Genomic DNA, 24,759 nt, shown 5'->3' on the forward strand with positions numbered 1-24,759 from the left:
GAGTCTCAACTGTTAGAAACCCATCCTCTGGTTGATGTGGTTAACCCAGGCAATAATACCAAGATTGATTTTGTTTTCCCACCAAATAGTTTTCTTCCAAATGTGGGAACATATAGATTTCAAATGTGTCGAATATTAAGTTGTGAGACTAAACCTAAATGCCTTAGGAAATTAGAATCGACACATTTGCTTAAGAATGACCACTACTCTCACTTTGGTCAATTATGTAAGTCAAACCTGATTGACTTAGAGGATCCTCAGTTATTTAGGTTATTATTATTTTGTGATTCTAAGTTCTTATTTGAGTTTTTCCAGACTCTAGGACCTAATAATTTGGATCCAACCTATGAGGAAATGCATCCGAGGAAAATATTTTATTTAGACCCTTTCATAGAACCTGAACCTGAACCACAATTAGATATAAATATCTTAATCAGGAAACTAGATAAGGGCATGCTATACTTGTCCACTTTCTTGGGTTATTGTAGTTTCCTTTGGTCAGCTCTATTTCGTTTTGAAGACCCACAGTTATTTCGACTGTTACTTTATGGTTCGATTTGACTAATCCTTTCCTAAGTCTGGCTGAAGACTTTAAACTTAGCACTTCTTGGGAGGTAACCCAATATTCTTGCGACACGATAATATCTTTTCTTATCTCTTTTGCTTCAAATGGTAACAATTTCTCCTTGTTCATGCTTTTAATTTCATATTTAGAACATTGAGGACAATGTTAGATTTAAGTTTGGGGGTATGGGAGAAACTTTTTAGTTGCAGTATGAATAAATAAACTCCAGAGCCTAGAAATTTATGCGTATCTAGGATGGCACTAACCAATCTAAGTGGATGGAAGCATTTTGGTTGTAGGAGTTGAGGAACCAATCTGAATAGATGGAAACATCTAAAGAGTCTATTCATAAAAGCACAGAGCTCAGGTGTTAGAAATAACATGATAGTTTCACCATATCTCGTTGAGTCCTTTTCACTTCTATTTTTATTTTATTTTTAAACCATGTTTCTCTAAGTGATAGATGGGGCCCACGATTCAAGTTGTTACCAATGCTAGGATGAATTAGAGTGATTGAGTTACCAAACAAAAAAGTTGAAAAAAAAAAATTGAGACCGGACCATTTGACCAAAAGGAATAAATTCAATAAAGTCGACCACTGGTACCCTTGTATATGCCAGTTGTGTTGACCTAGAGTTAGGTTATCGACCACTGGTTCCCTTGTATATGCCAGTGTGTTGATTTTAGTCAGACTAATATCTCAATCCATTAGGATAGGTCATTTTGGCGGAGGCCTTCAGACATATATGGGAAACGCCGTTCACTTAGTAAACATCAAAACCATCTATGTTTTTCTATATCCATCTCTTAATCTTTCCATGTGATTAGTTTGACTCTGAATATGATGTCCATAGTGCAACTATCTGAGTAGATCTCTGTCACTTATATATGAATTTTAGTATGCTTGAGTGCAAACTCGTGTACAACAATTGGAATTTCGCATCAGGGTACTTCCTCTTGTAGTCAATAAGTATGCCAACCAAGGAGATTCTTTAGTGCCTTCCAAGGTTCGTTGTAGATAGCTAGGGTCTGGAGTAAAGGTTTTGTGGGTACACCTCTGGTAAACCCTCCGGAGACAACACTCCGCCACTAGGGCCACCTAGGGGTTCAAATGATTTTCCTTTCTAGAATAAATTTGCTCGAGGACTAGCAAATAATAAGTTTGGGGGTATTTGATAGACGCATTTATGTGTCTAATATATCTCATTTGTATATATTGTTAGTGCCCGTTTTTGTACTTATTATGGTGTTTTATTTATTTATAGGTTTTTTTGGAAAAATAAGATTTTGCGGCGAAATTGGCTAAAAATGCGGCGTTTGGAGCTCCGTTGACGGTGTACCGGAAGCGCCCCAGAAGTGTACCGGAAGTACCCCAGAAGTGTATCGGAGGAACCCCGAAAAAGTGCGAAAAATATCCCAGAAGAATTGCTAAAGGCACCCCATGGCTATTTACACCCCAAAAGGATGTTTCCACCCAACAGTGGTTAGGGGACACCATCTTTAAAATTCAAAATTTGAATTTGGCGGGAACTTTTCTTCACAACTGCATGAATTTTCAATTCAATTTTTGGACGTGTTTTGTGAAGATTCAATACCCAGAATCAGTTGGGATTAACTTGATAGATCTAAACAGGGCTAGTGTAAGCAATTTGATCGAGCAAAATGGGCCAAATAAGCCGTGGGAGGAAATCAAAGTTAAACAGGGGAAGATATTATCGGGTGCACTGTGAGCTAAATTTGGAAAGTTTGTGGACAAACAGGGGAAGATATCTTCTCTTATAAAGTTTTTATGTGGCTTATGGAAGTATTACAACTCATTTGCGCAGGCAGAAGAGGTGGAAAAGATCGTATCTTGGCTGACAGTGAAGAAAAATAAAAAAATATTTTCCCGAGTAAATGAGAATTATGTGGATTTATTGCAAGTGATTCGTTGCTCCTGTTATGTATAAATAGCATCCTAGGGTCTCATAGGAGCTTTGTCGAGAGTTGGGAGGAGAGAAGGAACGCTGCAGAATCGAGAACCATGATTTCTCTCTGCTGCTGCTGCTGCTGCCATTGATGAAGATGAATAACACGAAGAACAGACATCCAAAGATCGTCGTTCTTCAACAGTGTCTAAGACGCACGCCCGAGGGTCGTAGTTCGTCGTACAACAGCAGTTACAATTTATCGTTCTTCTTGTAACAGCTGAACAGCGCCTTTGCAACAGTTATTTCTGTTGCGATTTTTCTGTTCAATTGTTTTACACCTTTTCATCATTTGTAAACCACTTTTTGAGCAATAAATAATTATTTTGAGAGCATTTTTACTATGATGAGCTAAAACCCAACATTGGGACGACGGAGGAGGCCAAACTTCATACTTTGGGTAATTTCATTTAATTCTTTTTTATGACTTTTGCATTAATTTAAAATTGAAATATGATATGAATTAATTGGTTGTTATTTAATTTGATGATGTATGCTTGGCTTAGGTGTTTTGATACATCATGCTTAGGACTTACAATCAATGTTTTGAGAATCAATCTTGGCAATAAATTAGAGTCGATATATTTAACATATTTTTTGAGCTATTATTGATAAAAGAATTATTATTTGAACCTTAAGAAATGAAATTGGCGGAATCCTAGTCCCAGTACCTCTCGCCCATTGTGACAAATATTGTGTATATATTTTTATTTTTAAATCTTTACAAGTCCGAGCAACGAACTTTTACTACCACTTTCAAAAGTATAACATGTTTGGAAGAGTTTTGGACCTAATACGAGCAATTGCGCAAATTCGGTCAAAACTGTGAAAATTGATGGGACCGGCTTCCATGGGCCAAAGAGACAATCTTGGTCGGTCAAGATAGCGTGCTCGTGTCCCCAAGGCGTCCGCGTCTCAATCCTGAGAATTTTGATATTTTCTGGCGTGCAATTGAGCATCCATTCGAGAAAATATGCCAAAATTAGGGTTTCGACGAAACTGAGGAAAACACCATGAGATGATGAAAAATAATTATAAAATAAGGAATGAGGAGGCGTGGGACCGCCGTGGTCAAGGCATGGTCGGCCGGTCGTGACCACGGTCCCGTGGTGCCTTTTCCTTAATTTTATAATATTTTGATGATTTTATGAAAAATTCATGAATTTTGAGAAATTTGATGAATTTAGGGAGTTTCCATGAATTGAAAGAGTTTTCATGAGTTCATGGAAGCAAAATATTAAAATAATAAAAACACGGGCGTGTGGGACCATGGAGGCATGGCCGGCCGGTTATGGACCGGTCCCACGAGTTTTTCATAATTTTTTTTAATATTTTTAGGTATTTGGGGAAATTAGGCTCAGACCCAACCCATGGATAACCCATAATATGAGGCCCTTAATTAAAAAAAGTTTAAATCTAGGCCCCGAGTTTTTAAAAGACCTTGATACCCTTATGCATATTGTCAAGCCCATAATTAAATAAAATTTAAATCTAGGCCCAAAATTATTAAATCTAGGCCCGAAATTATTAAAATACAGTGCGAAGGTGTAAACAGAAGTTACACATGCATATGACATGTGTAACCAGAAGTTACACATCTTATGATATGTGTAATGCAAAGTTACACTTGTATATATATGCAAATAAATAGACATCAAAAAAAAAAGTTATTACTTTAATATTCATTTACAATTATTTCTTAGCATGTGTAACTAGAAGTTACACACGCATCTGTTTAGTGTAATTGAGAGTTACATATGTGTCTATCTAGTGTAACTGAGAGTTACACATGCATCTAACTTGTGTATTCAACGTCAACTCCAGTTCCAGCGAGACCATTACCACGTTTAATCAATTAGCTTTTATGAAGTTATTTAAAACCTGAAATATAACAACAAGCAATCAATATTTATACGATTAAAATGAAATGTACATAAAACAATGTATATTTCAGTTTCACAAGCATCTGACTAGTGTAGCTAGCGGTTACACATGCATCTGAATTGTGTAACTGAGAGTTACACATGCATATAACATGTGTAACTAGGAGATACACATTCATCTGGCTAGTGTAGCTAGCAGTTACACATGCATATGACTAGTGTAACTAGGATTTACACATGCATATTGGTATGTGTACCCAAAATCAGTATGTGTAAGTAAAAGTTACACATCTAATTAGCATGTGTAACTTGCAGATACACATGCATCTGAATTATGTAACTAGGAGTTACACATGCATCAGACTTAGATATATCAACATAAAATCAGCAAATCCATCTCTAAATGAATAACACTAGCAAAAACGAGAGGTGACTATAAAGCAATTACCAGTCATAAAATAATACAGTTAACCTTGCAAGTGAATGAAAATATCTTAATTAAGATATCACTGCTTCAGCAGAAATACGTTGTTAGCACTGTATTAACAGAAAAACGTTTTATTGCGCTAGTCTAGATGTACCTAATCCATTTTCATATTATCGATGACGACGGACATTTTAAGCAACAGAAAGTAAAGCTTCAGACAGTAATTATACTGGCAGAATAATACAAACACCTGGGAACCTTGTGCTAGCACATTAATATCGCAAAAAATGATCACACAACTGATTCAGCAGGGTATAGATATGAACCCAGGAAAAAAATGCATTTGTAATCAGTAGTTACACATGTAAACAATAGTTACACATGCATATTAGCATAAGTTACACATACAATCATCATGTATAACTAGAAATTACACATCTAATTAACATGTGTAACTATAAGTATAACCTGCATCTAATTAGTCTAATCTGCATCCACTACTACTCCGTACTACTAGGACTTGATGTTCTTTCCTCAATTTCATAAATATAACCACTATAACAGATAGAAGTTTCATAATTCAGTTACATATGCATATCCCATTAAATTAGCATGTGTAACTATAAGTTACACATCTAATTTGCATGTGTAACTAGTAGATACACATTCATTTGGCTTGTGTACCTAGAAGTTACATATTTAATTAGCATGTGTAACTACTAGTTACACATCCATAGTCTGCCAATGCTAGTTAAACGTGCAAACTGTCATGCATATGGCTTGTGTGATGTGCAGTTATACAGATGTATGAGTTAAGTGAAACCATTCCAGACCTATATCCATATACTACCTTTCAAGAAAAAGATAGCTAGTCGTAAGTAATCAAGAAGGCTTACTTGATAACGGTGTTCACTTTATCTGTCTGGATGTTGTACATCTTCTTGAAAGCATCCTTGTTTTCTTCTTGTTGTTGTCTTCAATCTTCTTCATTGCGGACTGGTGGTGAGTGGGTATTTCAGGATTGGTAATGGTCCAGCTTGTTCCTTGGTAGTGCACTAATACATTGGTACTTGGATTCCTTGCCTTCTGCAATGTCTTTGGCCTGTGAAATGTGACTGATGTGCAGATGTTCTTAGCCTTCTTCTTAATGGTTGATGCTCCAGCTTTGACAGCCTTGGAAGCTTTGTTAGCCAGCACCTTGGGGTCAGCCTTCTTAGTAACTACATGACAAGCAAATGATATCAGTACCATAGCAGCAACACTTCTCATACAAATGAACAAAACAGGACATCCAAAAATCAAAAACCAATGGACACAGAATAGTCAAATCTATCTCATAACTGAATAAACTAGAGCAAGTATACAAAACTTAATAGTTCACCCTTACAGAGTTACAGACTCTACAAAAAGAAGGTAAAATTAAAAATGTTACAGTTAAATAGAACTTTCATATTAGGTAACATATGCATATCCCATCAAATTAACATGTGTAACTATAAGTTACACATCTAATTTGCATGTGTAACTAGTATATACACATTCATTTAGCTTGTGTACCTAGAAGTTACACATTTGATTAGATGTGTAACTACTAGTTACACATATATAGTCTGCCAATGCTAGTTAAATGTGCAAACTGTCATGCATATGGCTTGTATAATGTGCAGTTAAACAGATGTAATGTGCAGACCTATATCCATATACTACCTTTTGATATACATTCATTCAACGGAAAGCATTGACCCCTTTGATGTACATTACAGAATCCATATACTACCTTTACAAGGATGCATAAGTCAACAGTAAAAACCAATCATTGACAGGGATGCTACCGTGGTAAATTTATCAGAACAAGTTAACCTTGATCACAACAAAAACATAAACATTTAAAAAAGAAGAGAACCTTGTGAAATCAGCTAATTACCTGTCACCACTAGCACCAGTAGTAGAAACTTAAAATAGTTCATCATTTATCTTCTCATCATCTCCTTCAATTCATCAATTCTGAAAAACACCACCACTGACTTCAAAATCCTCCTTCAAACCTGCTCCAATACCACCACCTCTACCACCACATCCTCCTCATACTCCTCCAGAACCTGCATCTCCACCATCAACACCACCATAGATTCGTTAACCAAACTCAACATATGTAGTCAAGATAAGCAACACAAAAACAACAACAAGAGTCCACAACTAGCTCCATTAGAATTATGAGAGATCAGCGTTTTTATTAAATGGAGAATTTAACTAGTATTATCAACAAATCGGCAGAAACAAACAACAAACCTAAACATACCTAGATTCAAAACCTGTTGATTCAATAAAAATAAAGTTCTTCTCCGATCTGAATAAAGTCAACGAAACAAAAATCAGAACCTTATCAAACTAAGAAAGTAGACCTACTAAATCAGGAAAACCTATTGAATCAAATAGAAAACCTTACCTGTAGCTTCGAAACAATAAATTAGAGTCAATTTTATTTTCAAATCACATAACTAGGAATTTTAATTGAATTAAACAGGATTAGAAGGGAGAAACTTATCTTTCTCACTTTTTGTTGTTGAATCTTCAGATCTAATAGTTGATGACGAATTCCATTGTCTCTGCATCTATTCACAAACAAATAATGATCTACAAAAATCATCAGTAGATACAGATACAGAAGTAGAGATCGATGTCATTTTTTCCTCTTCGTCGTACATCGGCAGCCATAGATGACATAGATCGAAAACCACTAAATTCTTTTAGCAGAAGATAGAGTAGAACAAAAATCTCTATACATAATTGATTCTTTCTAAATCACAGATCGATTTTCTTGCAAATTGTTGATGTGAAATCAAATCAGAAGATTAGATCTTGTACAACCGAATAGATAAAACCCTAGAAAATGAATCTATGAGAGCAGCTCTGGTTTTAGACGGAGAGAGAAAATGAAATTATCTTCTGTTATTCCTCTTGTATAAATATTAAAGGGTAACCTTGGTATTATTAAAATTCGTAATAATTAATTATGGGCCAGATCTGAAGAAAATTTGATTTTTTGGGCCTAGTAATATCATTTTCTTAAAGTATGTAGTTGACAGTGGATGATCCATTTAGTGGAGCTTCTATATGTTTGAACCCATATAGTAGGGGGTTCTAGTATTTTTCACTTGAGAGAAATACCATAAAATCAAGGAATTTGATGAATTCAAGGAAAAATAGGATAAATAATAATAAAATAATAAAACAAAGGGCGTGTGGGACCGTCTAGGGCATGGCAGGCCGTCTAGTGGCCCGGTCCCACAAGTTTTCATAATTTTATTTTATTTTATTATTATATGATGATTTGTGCAAAAAATACCATGAAATCAAGGAGTTTTTTCATGAAATTAGAGAAATAATAATAATAATAAAATAATGAGGAACCGTGAGGTGTGGGGCCGGCTGGGACCAAGGGATGGCCGGTTGGCCAACGGTCACGCCCCACACTTCTTTCCTTAATTTTATATTATTTTTTACGAATTTATGAAAATACCATGAAACCGAGGAGTTTCCTCGAGACGAAAGAGATTTGATAAAATGAGAGAATTTTCATCAAATCATGGAAAATAATAAAAATGCATTAAAAATATAAAACTGGCGTGGGATTGACCACGACACGGTCGGTCGGTCGTGTGTCCGTGCTCCCAGCACGCTGGTCAATATTTTTAATTATTTATTATTTTCTTCCCTATTTTGCATAGGTTCATCGTTTCGTTGTATTTTGAAATACTCGTTCGTGCGGTGACTGTTAGTGTATCGTCGTTGATTACGCTTTCACCATTTGAATCGGGATTTACTTAGAGGTAGATCAGACGCCCGGTTGTTGATTATTTATTACTAATTGTGGAATTCAGAGGAGAATAATTCACAAAACTGAGTAATAAGATGTTTATTATTAATTCATAGGATCAGCTGAGGATTCGACTACGAATTCAGAATAATAAAGTGAGCATTACCATTCCATGGGATCGCAGATTCGACCATAGAATCGGAGTAATTAAGAGTTATCTATTACCATTTATGATACCAGTTGTGGATTCGATCATGAAATCTGAGTAATGAGATAATATAGTTATTGCTATTCTATGAGATCAAGCCGTGGATTCGATCATAGAATCAGAAAAATTGTTTATTGCCATTCCATGGGACCAGTCGTGGATTTGATCATGGAATAAGAGCAATTGTTATTGCCATTCCATGGGACCAGTCGTGGATTCGACCATGGAATAGGAGCAATAATAGATTATTCTGGGAATTCAGTAGTGAATGTCACGACAAAATTAATCTTAATTAGGAATAATTAACTTTGTGGCTCTATACTAGCAGAGCAAGCTGTCTAGGAGCATTAATTATCCCGATATGAGCTTGTCGGTAAGTCATATCCTTTATATAGTCAGGTAAACTCGTTGTTTGTTCCTGAAGATGTTATCGCTTTAGCAGAGCAAGCTGTCTAGGAGTCGTCCATCTCGTGATACTATATAGAAATAATCACTGAAAGTATTCAGTATTCATGAGATATGCCGTTGTTCAGTCGTGAGACTACATATCTACATGTACTCTGAGAGAAAGTACTCTCCGTTGAGAATTCGATGAGAGACCCGTGTCTCGATACTCACGTCTGATTGCTGGATCAGAGCTTCGTATAATTATGAGTTTACGATTTTATCCCTTGTCGAAAATCCACCATCTACAATTGCTATGCGAAATATTGGGTGGTGTTGTTAGACCCCCGCTTTTTCAATAGGTTCGGACTTAACCAAACTCTAGGGATTATCTATCAAGTAAATTAGGAATTAACGTTTGTGTATTTTACTTCTAATTATAATAAAATAATTATAATTGCGGAAATAGAAAAGTAAAAGACACAGCAAGATTTTGTTAACGAGGAAACCACAAATGCAGAAAAACCCTGGGACCTAATCCAGAATTGAATACTCTCTGAATTAAGCCGCTATACAAAATCAAACCAACTTCGTATAGTTGAGACCAAGAAACTAAACTTATAGTTCACCTAGTTTCCTCAGTATCCCTGCGCCTCCAACTTGTTAATAAGTCACGCACTTGGAAAACTTCCTTTGGTTCGTATTCCAAACAGTAAAGGAACAACAAATCTGTTCGGTAACAACTCTTTTCAAACAACATGATATGAGTTTGACAAAGGCGCTTCTGTTTAACCAATAAACTCCTTTGTCGGGTCCTTAGATCAATATCTCAATAACTACCGAAGTAATTGTTAGACTATGCAATCAATACTATTAATCACAAAGAAGTGTATTGATGCTGATCTACTCAACTAATCAATCCAATCTATCACAAGGATAAACCGATTATAGTTGGATCCCTTTCCATCCGAAACAAGTATTGTGCACACCTAAGATTATGAACCCAAAAAGTATTCTTGTATTCAAATCTTCTTTAATCTTCAATCAGAACCTACACACAATCAACTTGAATCTCTTGTGATCAATCACACACAGAACGGAGTCTGTTAACGTTGGATTATCACAAGACGTTGTAGATGGGGCAAAATGATTTGCTGGTTTTCATGGAATTGAGGAGAAAACCGTATGGAGGAGACTCCTTGAACCGAGAGAAATGTTCAACCTCACACAGATGCACTGCAAGAAGGGAGTGCTTTGAATTCGAGAGATCAATCTGTAGTACTCCGGCCTAAACCAAGACAATGGCCGTTCCAGAGTAAATTCGGTCACAAGAGAGGATGGGTTGATCTGTAGGAGGGAAGCTGAGAAATGTGTGGAATCAATGGTAATCAAAGATTGTGTGTGTGTTGTGTATTCTGAATAAGATAATTTCTAAATGATTGAAGTTGCTCAGTTGAGAGCAATTGCTCAATTTATGAGGTGTTATCTCGTGTTGTCTGTGAGACGTGAGATTCTTGTATCTTCAATCATGATTTCAGAGACTTATTTATATTGCTGGAATTGTAGACACCATGATCCCATGAAGTGTGACAGTTGATAGAATCAAAGAGTGGGGAAATGAAAATCGTGTTTGAAACCAGTTGCTCATCGTGCGGAGACTTGGTCGATTTTCCATCCACTACTTTGTTACCTCCTTCAACTGATTGCACGACTTTCTCACATTCCATCGTGTGTATGAACACACATGCCGTAGACCGCCAGACCAAAACCCTAGTTAATATCCCCCCATGTGACACGATTGACGTCTCGTGGTTAATTAATCAGCTGTTGACTTCATGATTTTATAGGACGATGAGTCCATGTATTTGCTGAGTTGGACATGATTTTACCAAATGTTATGAAACTCATGAATTGAACTGTCTGTTGAGACAGAACTATAATTCTCACGTTGATAGTTGAGGCGAGAAAGTATTGCTCTGAATTGTTGAATATTGATAGTTGAACCAATATTCCTTGATTTGAGCAAATATTTCTTATCTGAGCAAGTGTTGCTCGTCTGATGAATTATTGGTAGCGTGACCAAAATAAAACATTAATTAGAATACTGGTAGTTGAACCGATCATAATTAATAAGTATACTGATCATGAGATCGTCGTAAAGTTATTAGCGTTCGAATATGGAATTATGATCCTTGGACTCAGAAACCCTAATTTGATCGACCAATTGATGGTTTATTTCAAAATCAGCCATGGAATAAAAGAGGGATCGACTACATGAGACCGTGGATCGACCATGTAGCGTCCATATGCTCACGGGAGCAAATACCAAGGTCTCTTGAAGAGCTGGTGACTTGTTGATGAAAGAATGATTAAATGCCGGTTCAATCATTTCTCCTATAATGCTCGTCTGAGCCTTAGGTGATAAAACCTAATTAATTATGAAGAGGTGAGGGACCGACCAAGGGGTCATGAAATCATCCCTGGGTGGTCACGGGATCGACTGACGATCATTCCATGAAAATCCAAAATTATTTGGAAGAGTTTTGGACCTAATACGTGCAATTGCGCAAATTAGGTCAAATCATGAAAATACGTGGGACCTCCTCATTGCGAGCCAAGGAGCCAACCCTAGTTGGTCAAGGTAAAATGCTCACGTCGTCAATACGTCCGTGTCTCAATCCTGAGAATTTTGATATTTTCTGGCGTGCGGTTGAGCATCCATTCGAGAAAATATGACAAAATTAGGGTTTTGCTGAAACTGAGGAAACTTCATGAAATGAAGGAAAATAATTATAAAATGAAGGAATATGTGGCGTGGGACCGCTGGAGCCAAGGCATGGCCGGCCGACCAGTGACCACGGTCCCATGGTGCCTTTTCCTAATTTTATAATATTTTTCATGATTTTATGAAGATATCATGAAATCAAGGAATTTTGTTGAAATTAAGGAGTTTCCTTAAAGTGAGAGTTTCCATGGGATCAAGGAAGCAAATAATATTAAAATAATAAAATAAGGGTGTGTGGGGCCGGCTAGGGCATGGCCGGACGGTTTGGGCCCGGTCCCACGAGTTTCCTTAATTTTATGTATTTTATGTGTATTTTTCCATGATTTGAAGGAATTTTTTAATTTGAGAGAAATACCATGAAATCAAGGAATTTCATGGGCTCAAGGAAACCTTAAAATAATAATAATAAAATAACAGGGCGTGTGGGACCAGCTGAGGCATGGCCGGCCGGCTGGGCCCCGATCCCACGGGTTTTCCTAATTTTATATTATATTTTCCATGGTTTTGTGAAAATACCATGAGATTAAGGAGTTTTCATGAGTTAAGAAAAATAATAATAAAATAATGAGGAACCATGAGGTGTGGGGCCGGCTGGGATCAAGGCATGTCCGGTTGGCCAATAATCATGGCCCCACAATATTTTTCCTAATTTTGTATTATTTCCTTGGTGTGAAGGAAACACCACGAAATCGAGGAGTTTCCTCAAAACGAAGGATATTTGTTCAAATGAAAGGATTTTCATGAGATCAAGGAAAATAACAGAAAATATGACAAAAATATAAAACTGGCGTGGGATTGACCACGGTACGGCCGGCCTGTCGGTGGGCCCATGCTCCCAGCGCCTTGGTCAATATTTTAATTATTTTTTATTTTCCTTCCTATTTTGTATAGGTTCATCGTTTCGTCGTATTCTAAAATACTCGTTCGTGGGGTGATTGTTAGTGCATCATCGCTGAGTACACTTGCACCTTTTGAGTCGGGGCTTACTCAGAGGTAGCTCAGACGCCCGTGCGTTGAATATTTATTACTAACCCATGGAATTCTGCTGGGAAGAATCATAGATTGAAGTAACGAAATATTGCGAAAATATTTGAATATTTTCGGAAATTCAATGGATGAATCCAAGAATTTAAGAATAATTAACTGATGGATCTATACTAGCAGAAAAAAATTTCTAGGAGCATTAGTTATTCTGACATGAGCTTGCTGGAGCTTCATATCCTTTATATAGTCAGGGAAAACTTATTGTTTGTATCCTGAAGACGTTATCGCTCTATACTAGCAGAGCAAGCTGTCTAGGAGCCGTCAATCTCGTGATTTTATATAGAAATGATTACTGAAGTGTTCAATATTCATGAGATATGCCGTTGTCCAGCTGAGAGACTAAATATCCGCATGTACTCTGAGAGAAAGTATTCTCAGTCAGAGGATTCGATGAGAGACCCGTGTCTCAATACTCACATCTGATTGCTGGATCAGGAGTTCGTATAATTATGGGTTTACGATTTTAGCCTTTGTCAAAAATCCACCATCTACATTAAGTTTTGAGCACGTTTAGGGCCCGAAAAAGGCGAAACGGTAAACTTCCAGGAGACTTTCAGAACTTTTTCAGATGGTATGTTGCTCAATGTTTTGAACACATCTCCTAGCTTGTTCATCGGATTGTCATGAAATTTTGACACGTTGTAGAGGACATCCATACGAAGAGAATGGTATATGACCCATCTTCAGATTCCTTGTAGGTTTCTCCCAGTTTGTCTTCTAGTACAGGGAAGAGTACAATTTCTTCAGACGAGGTTACCGTAAAACGTATCTTCATGACTTTCATGCTATTTGCTCGCGTCTTGGGTGTATAATGATGAACTTTGATGATGTTGCATTGCTGGTATACTGTATTTTATAATCTCACTTGGTTTCATGCTTAAGTGACTCTAACCCCATATAATGTTCGTATTAGGTGTCAAATACCGAAGTTGAGGATATTGAATCCAATGAGGATAACTCGAACTGCCTTGGAGTTATTGATGAAGAAAAAACCATCGCTGCACTTCAAGGCCATGAGAAGGTTGTCAGTGAAGTTGTGGAAACCCAGATTGTTGCTACTTTAGTGACAGAAGAAACTGAAACACCGGTAGAGAATACTGTTGCCCTGATTGTAGAAGTTGCCCCGATAATTGAGAACCGTATAGTGGTGCATGAATATCCAATTGCAGGAGTTTCTTTTGATCCTCCATTTGATGCTTCACTCCCGTATCATGAACTAGTTGGTGGATTCAGCGTTCCCATTAGATATGCAGGCTTGTATGAGAAAATATGGAAGAAGTTTGGTCACATGATCGTTGATAAGAACCCTGGACGTGCTTATGCCTGAACAATTCAAGTAGGTATTATCTTGCGTGTCGTGAGTGATATATGCACTAGGGCCAGAAATACTGTGACTCCAGATATACTCTTTGATTGGGAGTTTAATTTGGAGAATTCAGAAAGACTTGGCTTCAATGTGAAGTGGCTTCGTAAGCAAATGAACGTTATCAAGGACTCATGTGAGAACAACATACCCTTTCCCAATGATGTTGTGATGGAGAAAGAAGACAAGATTTCCAGGCTGACTGAAGAGTTGAACAAGGAGAAGACGGATTTGCAGGCCTTGAAGGATGCAGAGGAGCGAAAATCCGTTTTTGCTGATTTTATTTGATTTCCCTTTTCATGATCTCTTGAACTTCTGAACTTCTGAGAGATGTGAGGTTTTTGTTTGGGTTTTGATATTAGCTGGTTTTGGATTGATAGATGGTTAAGGATTTTCTTTTGGATTTGATAGAGATTTTCTTTTGAGAAATATGAACTGAATTTTGATAAATTGTTAAATTCAAATACTGATTGCAAGTATTGCAAACGTTTTGGAGGAATTGAAATACAATGAAAGAAAATCCTAAATGCCAAATCCAGACGTCATGAATGCTTCAAACGCCCAGTACCTCAAATGTTTGATGATTTCAGGCAAACGCCTTAAGCCAATTCTCGTGAATTACTGGTAGGGTTCTGCCATCTGTGTTGATCAGTTTGTAGTATCCTCCGGTTATGGACTTAGCAACCATAAATGGTCCTTCCCAATTGGAGTTCCTTGTAGAATGAAGACCACGTTGAGATGCTTTTGAGAACCAGGTCCCCTTCATGAAATTTGTTAGGTTTGGTCGACCGCGCTTTGAATATCTTTTGTTGATTCGGAACTCCTTGCATGACGAAATTCTGTGGCTGTGGCACATATGGACATTCGTGCAAAAAGGAGTATCCTTCATAATGTCTGTTATGCTTAGCCACATCCTCCGCAATGAATCTCTTGATTGGATGATCAATCTAAAGAAGTTCTGAATCCAACCATTGGGTGTAATATTGCTGAGGCGAAATTATCCACTCATAGCATCTTGCAATTGTTAAATTGTTTGCGGAGTGAAGCCCTTGAACCAAATAAGCAATTTGAAAACTGGCGATATGGGCACATGAGAAGGAATAAGACTTGCCTGAGTGCGAAATCTCTTGACGAAAGCGTTTGGATGTTCCTCAGGACTTTGTGTAAGTTCTGTCAAGGCTTTGACCTCCTCCAGATACTCGAATGGTGAGATATCTTCTTTTTCTTCCTCTGAGTCGGAGGTTTCTTCAGCGGAGATGTTCAATTGAAGGTGTTAGTGTCACCTTCCCATCATGAATCCATGGCATCCAAGAATCATGTCATATCCTGGATCTTCTCGGATTGTGTAAAACTTGGTCTCAATGCAGACCAAATTTTCTTTGACTTTGAGCATGACGTAGCCGTACGCTCTCTGGAAACTCCTTCATGATCTCTGATTGCCATGTGGGCATGAGTAGCTTCCTATCGAGTAATGCCAGCGGCTCTAAGAGTTTTCTGAGGGATGATGTTGACGGCAGTGCCGACATCAACAAATGCTCTCTTGAACTCGTTTCCTTTGATGTGCATTGTGGTGAGCAGTCCCCAGTCATACATTTTTGTCCGTCGCTGGAGGCTCAGTAAATGTCTCTTCTATCAGTAGACGCTTGCCTGACACGATGTGGTTTAATGCAGCAAACATGTATTTCCTTTTGATCTTTGGATAAGTATAGCAAATTCACAGATGTGCTCAATCAAGGATTGAACTGCCTCTTTGACGGGAGGTTCAGAAAAAGTGAAGGTTCTGACGGGAATGGGATCTCTGTGTACTACTTCAGTCCCCAAATTGAGTTCTCCCGATTCGACTTTCTCCTTAAATATACGCTTCAAAGTTTTGCAATCACTTGTGGGATGGCTGACAAATATATGAAAGCGACAATAGTGAGGATTTTCCATGGCCTCTTCAGTTGGTTCCTTCTTGACATATGAAAACTTGATTGCGCTGTCTTGGATCCAGGCATCCATAATTCGATAACTTCTTCAATGGATCAGGGGAAATCAGGTGCTTCTGGATCTTCCTGTGTTAAGGAGGAGCTTGCACATTATCCTTCTTTTGCGCCTTTGAAGGGGTTGAGGAGTATGCTTGCGTTGTGGTTCAGCTTTCCGTTTGCTCCCTTCCGCAACAACATTTGTGGAAGTTTGAAGGTTGTATTATTTGTTGATCAAACGTTCTGCTACCTCTGGTCTCTCGTGGTTCTTCACGCTTTTGCAGTCTTAGTCCTTTCTACAGGCATGCAGTAGTTTGCCACCTCTTGGCTTCTTCATGAGTTCTGAGAAGGTCTGGAACCTGAGATTATCCATAGGTTCTGTAGACTGGAATTATTTTCCGTTGATACTAGGTCCACAAGTTGCTGCTTTGTGACGTTCGGATCATGGCAATCCAACGCTTGAACTCTGAACTTCTTCACGTAGTCGTTAGGATGTTCGGTCTTCTTTTGAAACATCCTTCCGAGATCAGAGAGAGTGACTTGCTCTGAAACGAAGAAGTACTTCCTATAGAAAGCATTAACCATTTCTCCCCAACTGTTGATGGTTCCTGATGCGATGTCGTTGTAACCAGTGTATGCTTTGCCTTTCAAGGATTTTGAAAATTCTTTGAGGCGAACAACATGGTTATGCTCATGTTCACCCAAAGCTTCCAGGAACCGAGAAACATGTTCTCGAGCATTGCCGGTTCCATCGTACAAAGTAAAGTTGGAGAGATGTAACCTTTGGGAAGAGGAATCCTTTGAGTAGCGGTAGGGTATGGAGGTTGGTGACGATGGACACGCGGGGTCTTGTCCTTTCCTCACGAGTCTCCAGAAATCCTTCCAAATCCTCCCGTGATGAAGTTTTGACGACTCCTTCGCTGACGGATCATCTGCAGCTTTGCGGACTTCTTCACCATCCACTGTATTCGGGATTACCTCAATCAGCGTCTGAGGATTTTTTTCCTTCTGTTTGCCCTTTGCCCTTTTCTTGATTTTCTATAACATCTTGTCAGCGAGAGTCTTCAGATAATTAAAACAGCTCTTTCTGTGTAGCATCCATATCGGTTTGATTCTGTGCAAGGGTCTCTTGCACTTTGATGAGATCAACAATGGTAGGTGGTGGTTCCCTCTGACTTCCTCATGTTGTCGGCCGAACAGAGGATGACCTTCCGTGTTAGCATGAGGAGGAGTAATATCATCACCGCCAGTGTTGGAGGCCGGAATTGTTTCCGGGATATCCTCATCGTTGTTGTTGCTGGTGTTGTTACCATTGTTTGTTGTTCTATCTGTGATCGTACTTGACCTAAGATCAAACCCGTTGTGAAAGCTTGAGATTGCAACTCGAGAGATTAATCTCCCATTGTGGTCGCCAATCTGTAGATGGGGCAAAACGATTTGCTGGTTTTCACAGAATTGAGGAGACGACCGTACGGAGGAAACTCCTTGAACCGAGCGAAATGTTCAACCTCACACAGATGCCTGCAAGAGGGAGTGCTTTTGAATTCGAGAGATCAATCTGTAGTACTCCCCTAAACCAAGACAATGGCCGTTCCAAGTAAATTCGGTCATGGGTTTCTGTAGAGGGAAGCTGAGAAATGTGTGGAATCAATGATAATCAAGATTGTGTGTGTGTTGTGTATTCTGAATAAGATAAGTTCTGAATGATTGAAGTTGTTCAGTTGAGAGTAATTGCTCAATTGATGAGGTGTTGATCTCGTTTGTCTGTGAGACGTGAGATTCTTGTATCTTCAATCATGATTTTAGAGACTTATTTATATTATATTGGTGGAATTGTAGACACCATGATCCCATGAGTGTGACAGTTGATGGAATCAAATAGTGGGGAAATGGAAAGTGTTTGAAACCAGTTGCTCATCGTGCAAGACTTGGTCGATTTCCATCCACTACTTTGTTAACTCCTTCAACTGATTGCACGACTTGCTCACATTCCATCGTGGTATGAACACACGTGCCGTAGACCGCCAGACCAAAACCCTAGTTAATATCCCCCCATGTGACACGATTGACGTCTCGTGGTTAATTAGTCAGTTGGTTGACTTCATGATTTTATGGGATGAGTCCATGTATTTGCTGAGTTGAACATGATTTTGCCAAATGTTATGAAACTCATGAATTGACGTGTCCTGTTGAGACAGAAGTTAATTCTCACGTTGATAGTTAGGCGAGCAAGTATTTCTCTGAATTTTTGAATATTGATAGTTGAACCAATATTCCTTGATTTGAGCAAATATTGCTTATCTGAGCAAGTGTTGCTCGTCCGATGAATTATTGGTAGCGTGACCAAAAATAAACATTAATAGAATACTGGTAGTTGAACCGAGCATAATTAATAAGAATACTGATCATGAGATCGTCATAAAGTTATTAGCGTTCGAATATGGAATTATGATCCTTGGACTCAGAACCCCTAATTTGATCGACCAATTGATGGTTTATTTCAAAATCACCATGGAATAAAAGAGGGATCGACTACATGAGACCGTGGATCGACCATGGTAGCGCCATATGCTCACGGGAGCAAATACCAAGGTCTCTTGAAGAGCTGGTGACTTGTTGATGAAAGAATGATAAATGCCGGTTCAATCATTTCTCCTATAATGCTCGTCTGAGCCTTAGGTGATAAACCTAATTAATTATGAAGAGGTGAGGGACCGACCAAGGGGTCATGAAATCATCCCTGGGTGGTCACGGGATCGACTGACGTCATTCCATGAAATCCAAAATTATTTGGAAGAGTTTTGGACCTAATACGTGCAATTGCGCAAATTAGGTCAAATCATGAAAATACGTGGGACCTCTCCTCATTGCGAGCCAAGGACCAACCCTAGTTTGGTCAGTAAAATGCTCACGTCGTCAATACGTCCGTGTCTCAATCCTGAGAATTTTGATATTTTCTGGCGTGCGGTTGAGCATCCATTCGAGAAAAGATGGACAAAATTAGGGTTTTGCTGAAACTGAGGAAACTTCATGAAATGAAGGAAAATATTATAAAATGAAGGAATATGTGGCGTGGGACCGCTGGAGCCAAGGCATGGCCGGCCGACCAGTGACCACGGTCCCATGGTGCCTTTTCCTAATTTTATAATTTTCATGATTTATGATATCATGAAACAAGGAATTTTGTTGAAATTAAGGAGTTTCCTTAAAGTGAGAGTTTCCATGGGATCAAGGAAGCAAATAATATTAAAAAATAATAAATAGGGTGTGTGGGGCCCGGCTAGGGCATGGCCGGACGGTTTGGGCCCGTTACCACCACGATTTCCTTAATTTTATGTATTTTATGTGTATTTTCCATGATTTGAAGGAATTTTTTTAATTTGGAGAATACCATGAATCAGGAATTTCATGGGCTCAAGGAAACCTTAAAATAATAATAATAAAAATAACAGGGCGTGTGGGACCAGCTGAGGCATGGCCGGCGGCTGGGCCCCGATCCCACGGGTTTTCCTAATTTTATTATTATTTTCCTGGTTTTGTGAAAATACCATGAGATTAAGGAGTTTTTCATGAGTTAAGAAAATAATAATAAAATAATGAGGAACCATGAGGTGTGGGGCCGGGGGATCAAGGCATGGCCGGTTGGCCAATAATCACGGCCCCACAATATTTTTCCAATTTTATATTATTTCCTTGGTGCGAAGGAAACACCATGAAACTGAGGAGTTTCCTCAAAACGAAGGATATTTGTTCAAATGAAAGGATTTTCATAAGATCAAGGAAAATAACAAAAATATGAAAAATATAAAACTGGCGTGGGATTGGCCACGGCACGGCCGGCCGTCGGTGGCCCATCCCAGCGCCTTGGTCAATATTTTAATTATTTATTATTTTCCTTCCTATTTTGCATAGGTTCATCGTTTCGTCGTATTTGAAATACTCGTTCGTGCGGTGATTGTTAGTGCATCATCGTTGAGTACACTTGCACCTTTTGAGTCGGGGCTTACTCAGAGGTAGCTCAGACGCCCGTGCGTTGAATATTTATTACTAACCCATGGAATTCTGCTGGGAAGAACCATAGATTGAAGTAACGAAATATTGCGAAAATATTTGAATATTTTCGGAAATTCAGTGGATGAATCCAAGAATTTAGAATAATTAACTATGGCTCTATACTAGCAGAGCAAGCTGTCTAGGAGCATTAATTATTCTGACATGAGCTTGCTGGAGCTTCATATCCTTTATATAGTCAGGGAAAACTTGTTGTTTGTATCCTGAAGACGTTATCGCTCTATACTAGCAGAGCAAGCTGTCTAGGAGCCGTCAATCTCGTGATTCTATATAGAAATAATTACTGAAGTGTTCAGTATTCATGAGATATGCCGTTGTCCAGCCGAGAGACTACATATCGCATGTACTCTGAGAGAAAGTATTCTCAGTCAGAGGATTCGATGAGAGACCCGTGTCTCAATACTCACATCTGATTGCTGGATCAGGAGTTCGTATAATTATGGGTTTACGATTTTAGCCTTTGTCGAAAATCCACCATCTACATTAAGTTTTGAGCACGTTTAGGGCCCGAAAAAGGCGAAACGGTAAACTTCCAGGAGACTTTCAGAACTTTTTCAGATGGTATGTTGCTCAATGTTTTGAACACATCCTAGCTTGTTCATCGGATTGTCATGAAATTTTGACACGTTGTAGAGGACATCCATACGAAGAGAATGGTATATGACCCATCTTCAGATTCCTTGTAGGTTTCTCCCAGTTTGTCTTCTAGTACAGGGAAGAGTACAATTTCTTCAGACGAGGTTACCGTAAAACGTATCTTCATGACTTTCATGCTATTTGCTCGCGTCTTGGTGTATAATGATGAACTTTGATGATGTTGCATTGCTGGTATACTGTATTTTATAATCTCACTTGGTTTCATGCTTAAGTGACTCTAACCCCATATAATGTTCGTATTAGGTGTCAAATACCGAAGTTGAGGATATTGAATCCAATGAGGATAACTCGAACTGCCTTGGAGTTATTGATGAAGAAAAAACCATCGCTGCACTTCAAGGCCATGATGAAGGTTGTCAGTGAAGTTGTGGAAACCCAGATTGTTGCTACTTTAGTGACAGAGAAACTGAAACCACCGGTAGAGAATACTGTTGCCCTGATTGTAGAAGTTGCCCGATAATTGAGAACCGTATAGTGGTGCATGAATATCCAATTGCAGGAGTTTCTTTTGATCCTCCATTTGATGCTTCACTCCGTATCATGAACTAGTTGGTGGATTCAGCGTTCCCATTAGATATGCAGGCTTGTATGAGAAAATATGGAAGAAGTTTGGTCACATGATCGTTGATAAGAACCCTGGACGTGCTTATGCCTGAACAATTCAAGTAGGTATTATCTTGCGTGTCGTGAGTGATATATGCACTAGGGCCAGAAATACTGTGACTCCAGATATACTCTTTGATTGGGAGTTTAATTTGGAGAATTCAGAAAGACTTGGCTTCAATGTGAAGTGGCTTCGTAAGCAAATGAACGTTCAAGGACTCATGTGAGAACAACATACCCTTTCCCAATGATGTTGTGATGGAGAAAGAAGACAAGATTTCCAGGCTGACTGAAGAGTTGAACAAGGAGAAGACGGATTTGCAGGCCTTGAAGGATGCAGAGGAGCGAAAATCCTTTTTGCTGATTTTATTTGATTTCCCTTTTCATGATCTCTTGAACTTCTGAACTTCTGAGAGATGTGAGGTTTTTGTTTGGGTTTTGATATTAGCTGGTTTTGGATTGATAGATGGTTAAGGATTTTCTTTTGGATTTGATAGAGATTTTCTTTTGAGAAATATGAACTGAATTTTGATAAATTGTTAATTCAAATACTGATTGCAAGTATTGCAAACGTTTTGGAGGAATTGAAATACAATGAAAGAAAATCCTAAATGCCAAATCCAGACGTCATGAATGCTTCAAACGCCCAGTACCTCAAATGTTTGATGATTTCAGGCAAACGCCTTAAGCCAATTCTCGTGAATTACTGGTAGGGTTCTGCCATCTGTGTTGATCAGTTTGTAGTATCCTCCGGTTATGGACTTAGCAACCATAAATGGTCCTTCCCAATTGGAGTTCCTTGTAGAATGAAGACCACGTTGAGATGCTTTGAGAACCAGGTCCCCTTCATGAAATTTGTTAGGTTTGGTCGACCGCGCTTTGAATATCTTCTGTTGATTCGGAACTCCTTGCGTGACGAAATTCTGTGGCTGTGGCACATATGGACATTCGTGCAAAAGGAGTATCCTTCATAATGTCTGTTATGCTTAGCCACATCCTCCGCAATGAATCTCTTGATTGGATGATCAATCTAAAGAAGTTCTGAATCCAACCATTGGGTGTAATATTGCTGAGGCGAAATTATCCACTCATAGCATCTTGCAATTGTTAAATTGTTTGCGGAGTGAAGCCCTTGAACCAAATAAGCATATTTGAAAACTGGCGATATGGGCACATGAGAAGGAATAAGACTTGCCTGAGTGCGAAATCTCTTGACGAAAGCGTTTGGATGTTCCTCAGGACTTTGTGTAAGTTCTGTCAAGGCTTTGACCTCCTCCAGATACTCGAATGGTGAGATATCTTCTTTTTCTTCCTCTGAGTCGGAGGTTTCTTCAGCGGAGAGATGTTCAATTGAAGGTGTTAGTGTCACCTTCCCATCATGAATCCATGTGCATCCAAGAATCATGTCATATCCTGGATCTTCTCGGATTGTGTAAAACTTGGTCTCAATGCAGACCAAATTTTCTTTGACTTTGAGCATGACGTAGCCGTACGCTCTCTGGAAACTCCTTCGTGATCTCTGATTGCCATGTGGGCATGAGTAGCTTCCTATCGAGTAATGCCAGCGGCTCTAAGAGTTTTCTGAGGGATGATGTTGACGGCAGTGCCGACATCAACAAATGCTCTCTTGAACTCGTTTCCTTTGATGTGCATTGTGGTGAGCAGTCCCCAGTCATACATTTCTTTGTCCGTCGCTGGAGGCTCAGTAAATGTCTCTTCTATCAGTAGACGCTTGCCTGACACGATGTGGTTTAATGCAGCAAACATGTATTTCCTTTGAGCTTTGGATAAGTATAGCAATTCACAGATGTGCTCAATCAAGGATTGAACTGCCTCTTTGACGGGAGGTTCAGAAAAAGTGAAGGTTCTGACGGGAATGGGATCTCTGTGTACTACTTCAGTCCCCAAATTGAGTTCTCCCGATTCGACTTTCTCCTTAAATATACGCTTCAAAGTTTTGCAATCACTTGTGGGATGGCTGACAAATATATGAAAGCGACAATAGTGAGGATTTTCCATGGCCTCTTCAGTTGGTTCCTTCTTGACATATGAAAACTTGATTGCGCTGTCTTGGATCCAGGCATCCAATAATTCGATAACTTCTTCAATGGATCAGGGGAAATCAGGTGCTTCTGGATCTTCCATGTGTTAAGGAGGAGCTTGCACATTATCCTTCTTTTGCGCCTTTGAAGGGGTTGAGGAAGTATGCTTGCGTTGTGGTTCAGCTTTCCGTTTGCTCCCTTCCGCAACAACATTTGTGGAAGTTTGAAGGTTGTATTATTTGTTGATCAAACGTCTGCTGCTACCTCTGGTCTCTCGTGGTTCTTCAGCTTTTGCAGTCTTAGTCCTTTCTAGCAGAGCAGGTGCAGTAGTTGCCAACCTCTTGGCTTCTTCATGGAGTTCTGAGAAGGTCTGGAACCTGAGATTATCCAATAAGGTTCTGTAGACTGGAATTATTCCGTTGATACATAGGTCCACAAGTTGCTGCTTTGTGACGTTCGGATCATGGCAATCCAACGCTTGAACTCTGAACTTCTTCACGTAGTCGTTAGGATGTTCGGTCTTCTTTTGAAACATCCTTCCGAGATCAGAGAGAGTGACTTGCTCTGAAACGAAGAAGTACTTCCTATAGAAAGCATTAACCATTTCTCCCCAACTGTTGATGGTTCCTGATGCGATGTCGTTGTACCAGGTGTATGCTTTGCCTTTCAAGGATTTTGAAAATTCTTTGAGGCGAACAACATGGTTATGCTCATGTTCACCCAAAGCTTCCAGGAACCGAGAAACATGTTCTCGAGCATTGCCGGTTCCATCGTACAAAGTAAAAGTTGGAGAGATGTAACCTTTGGGAAGAGGAATCCTTTGAGTAGCGGTAGGGTATGGAGGTTGGTGACGATGGACACGCGGGGTCTTGTCCTTTCCACGAGTCTCCAGAAGGCATTCCAAATCCTCCCGAGTGATGAAGTTTGACGACTCCTTCGCTGACGGATCATCTGCAGCTTTGCGGACTTCTTCACCATC

This window comes from Papaver somniferum, chromosome 1 (assembly GCF_003573695.1).
Source record: "Papaver somniferum cultivar HN1 chromosome 1, ASM357369v1, whole genome shotgun sequence".
Taxonomy (NCBI): Eukaryota; Viridiplantae; Streptophyta; class Magnoliopsida; order Ranunculales; family Papaveraceae; genus Papaver; species Papaver somniferum.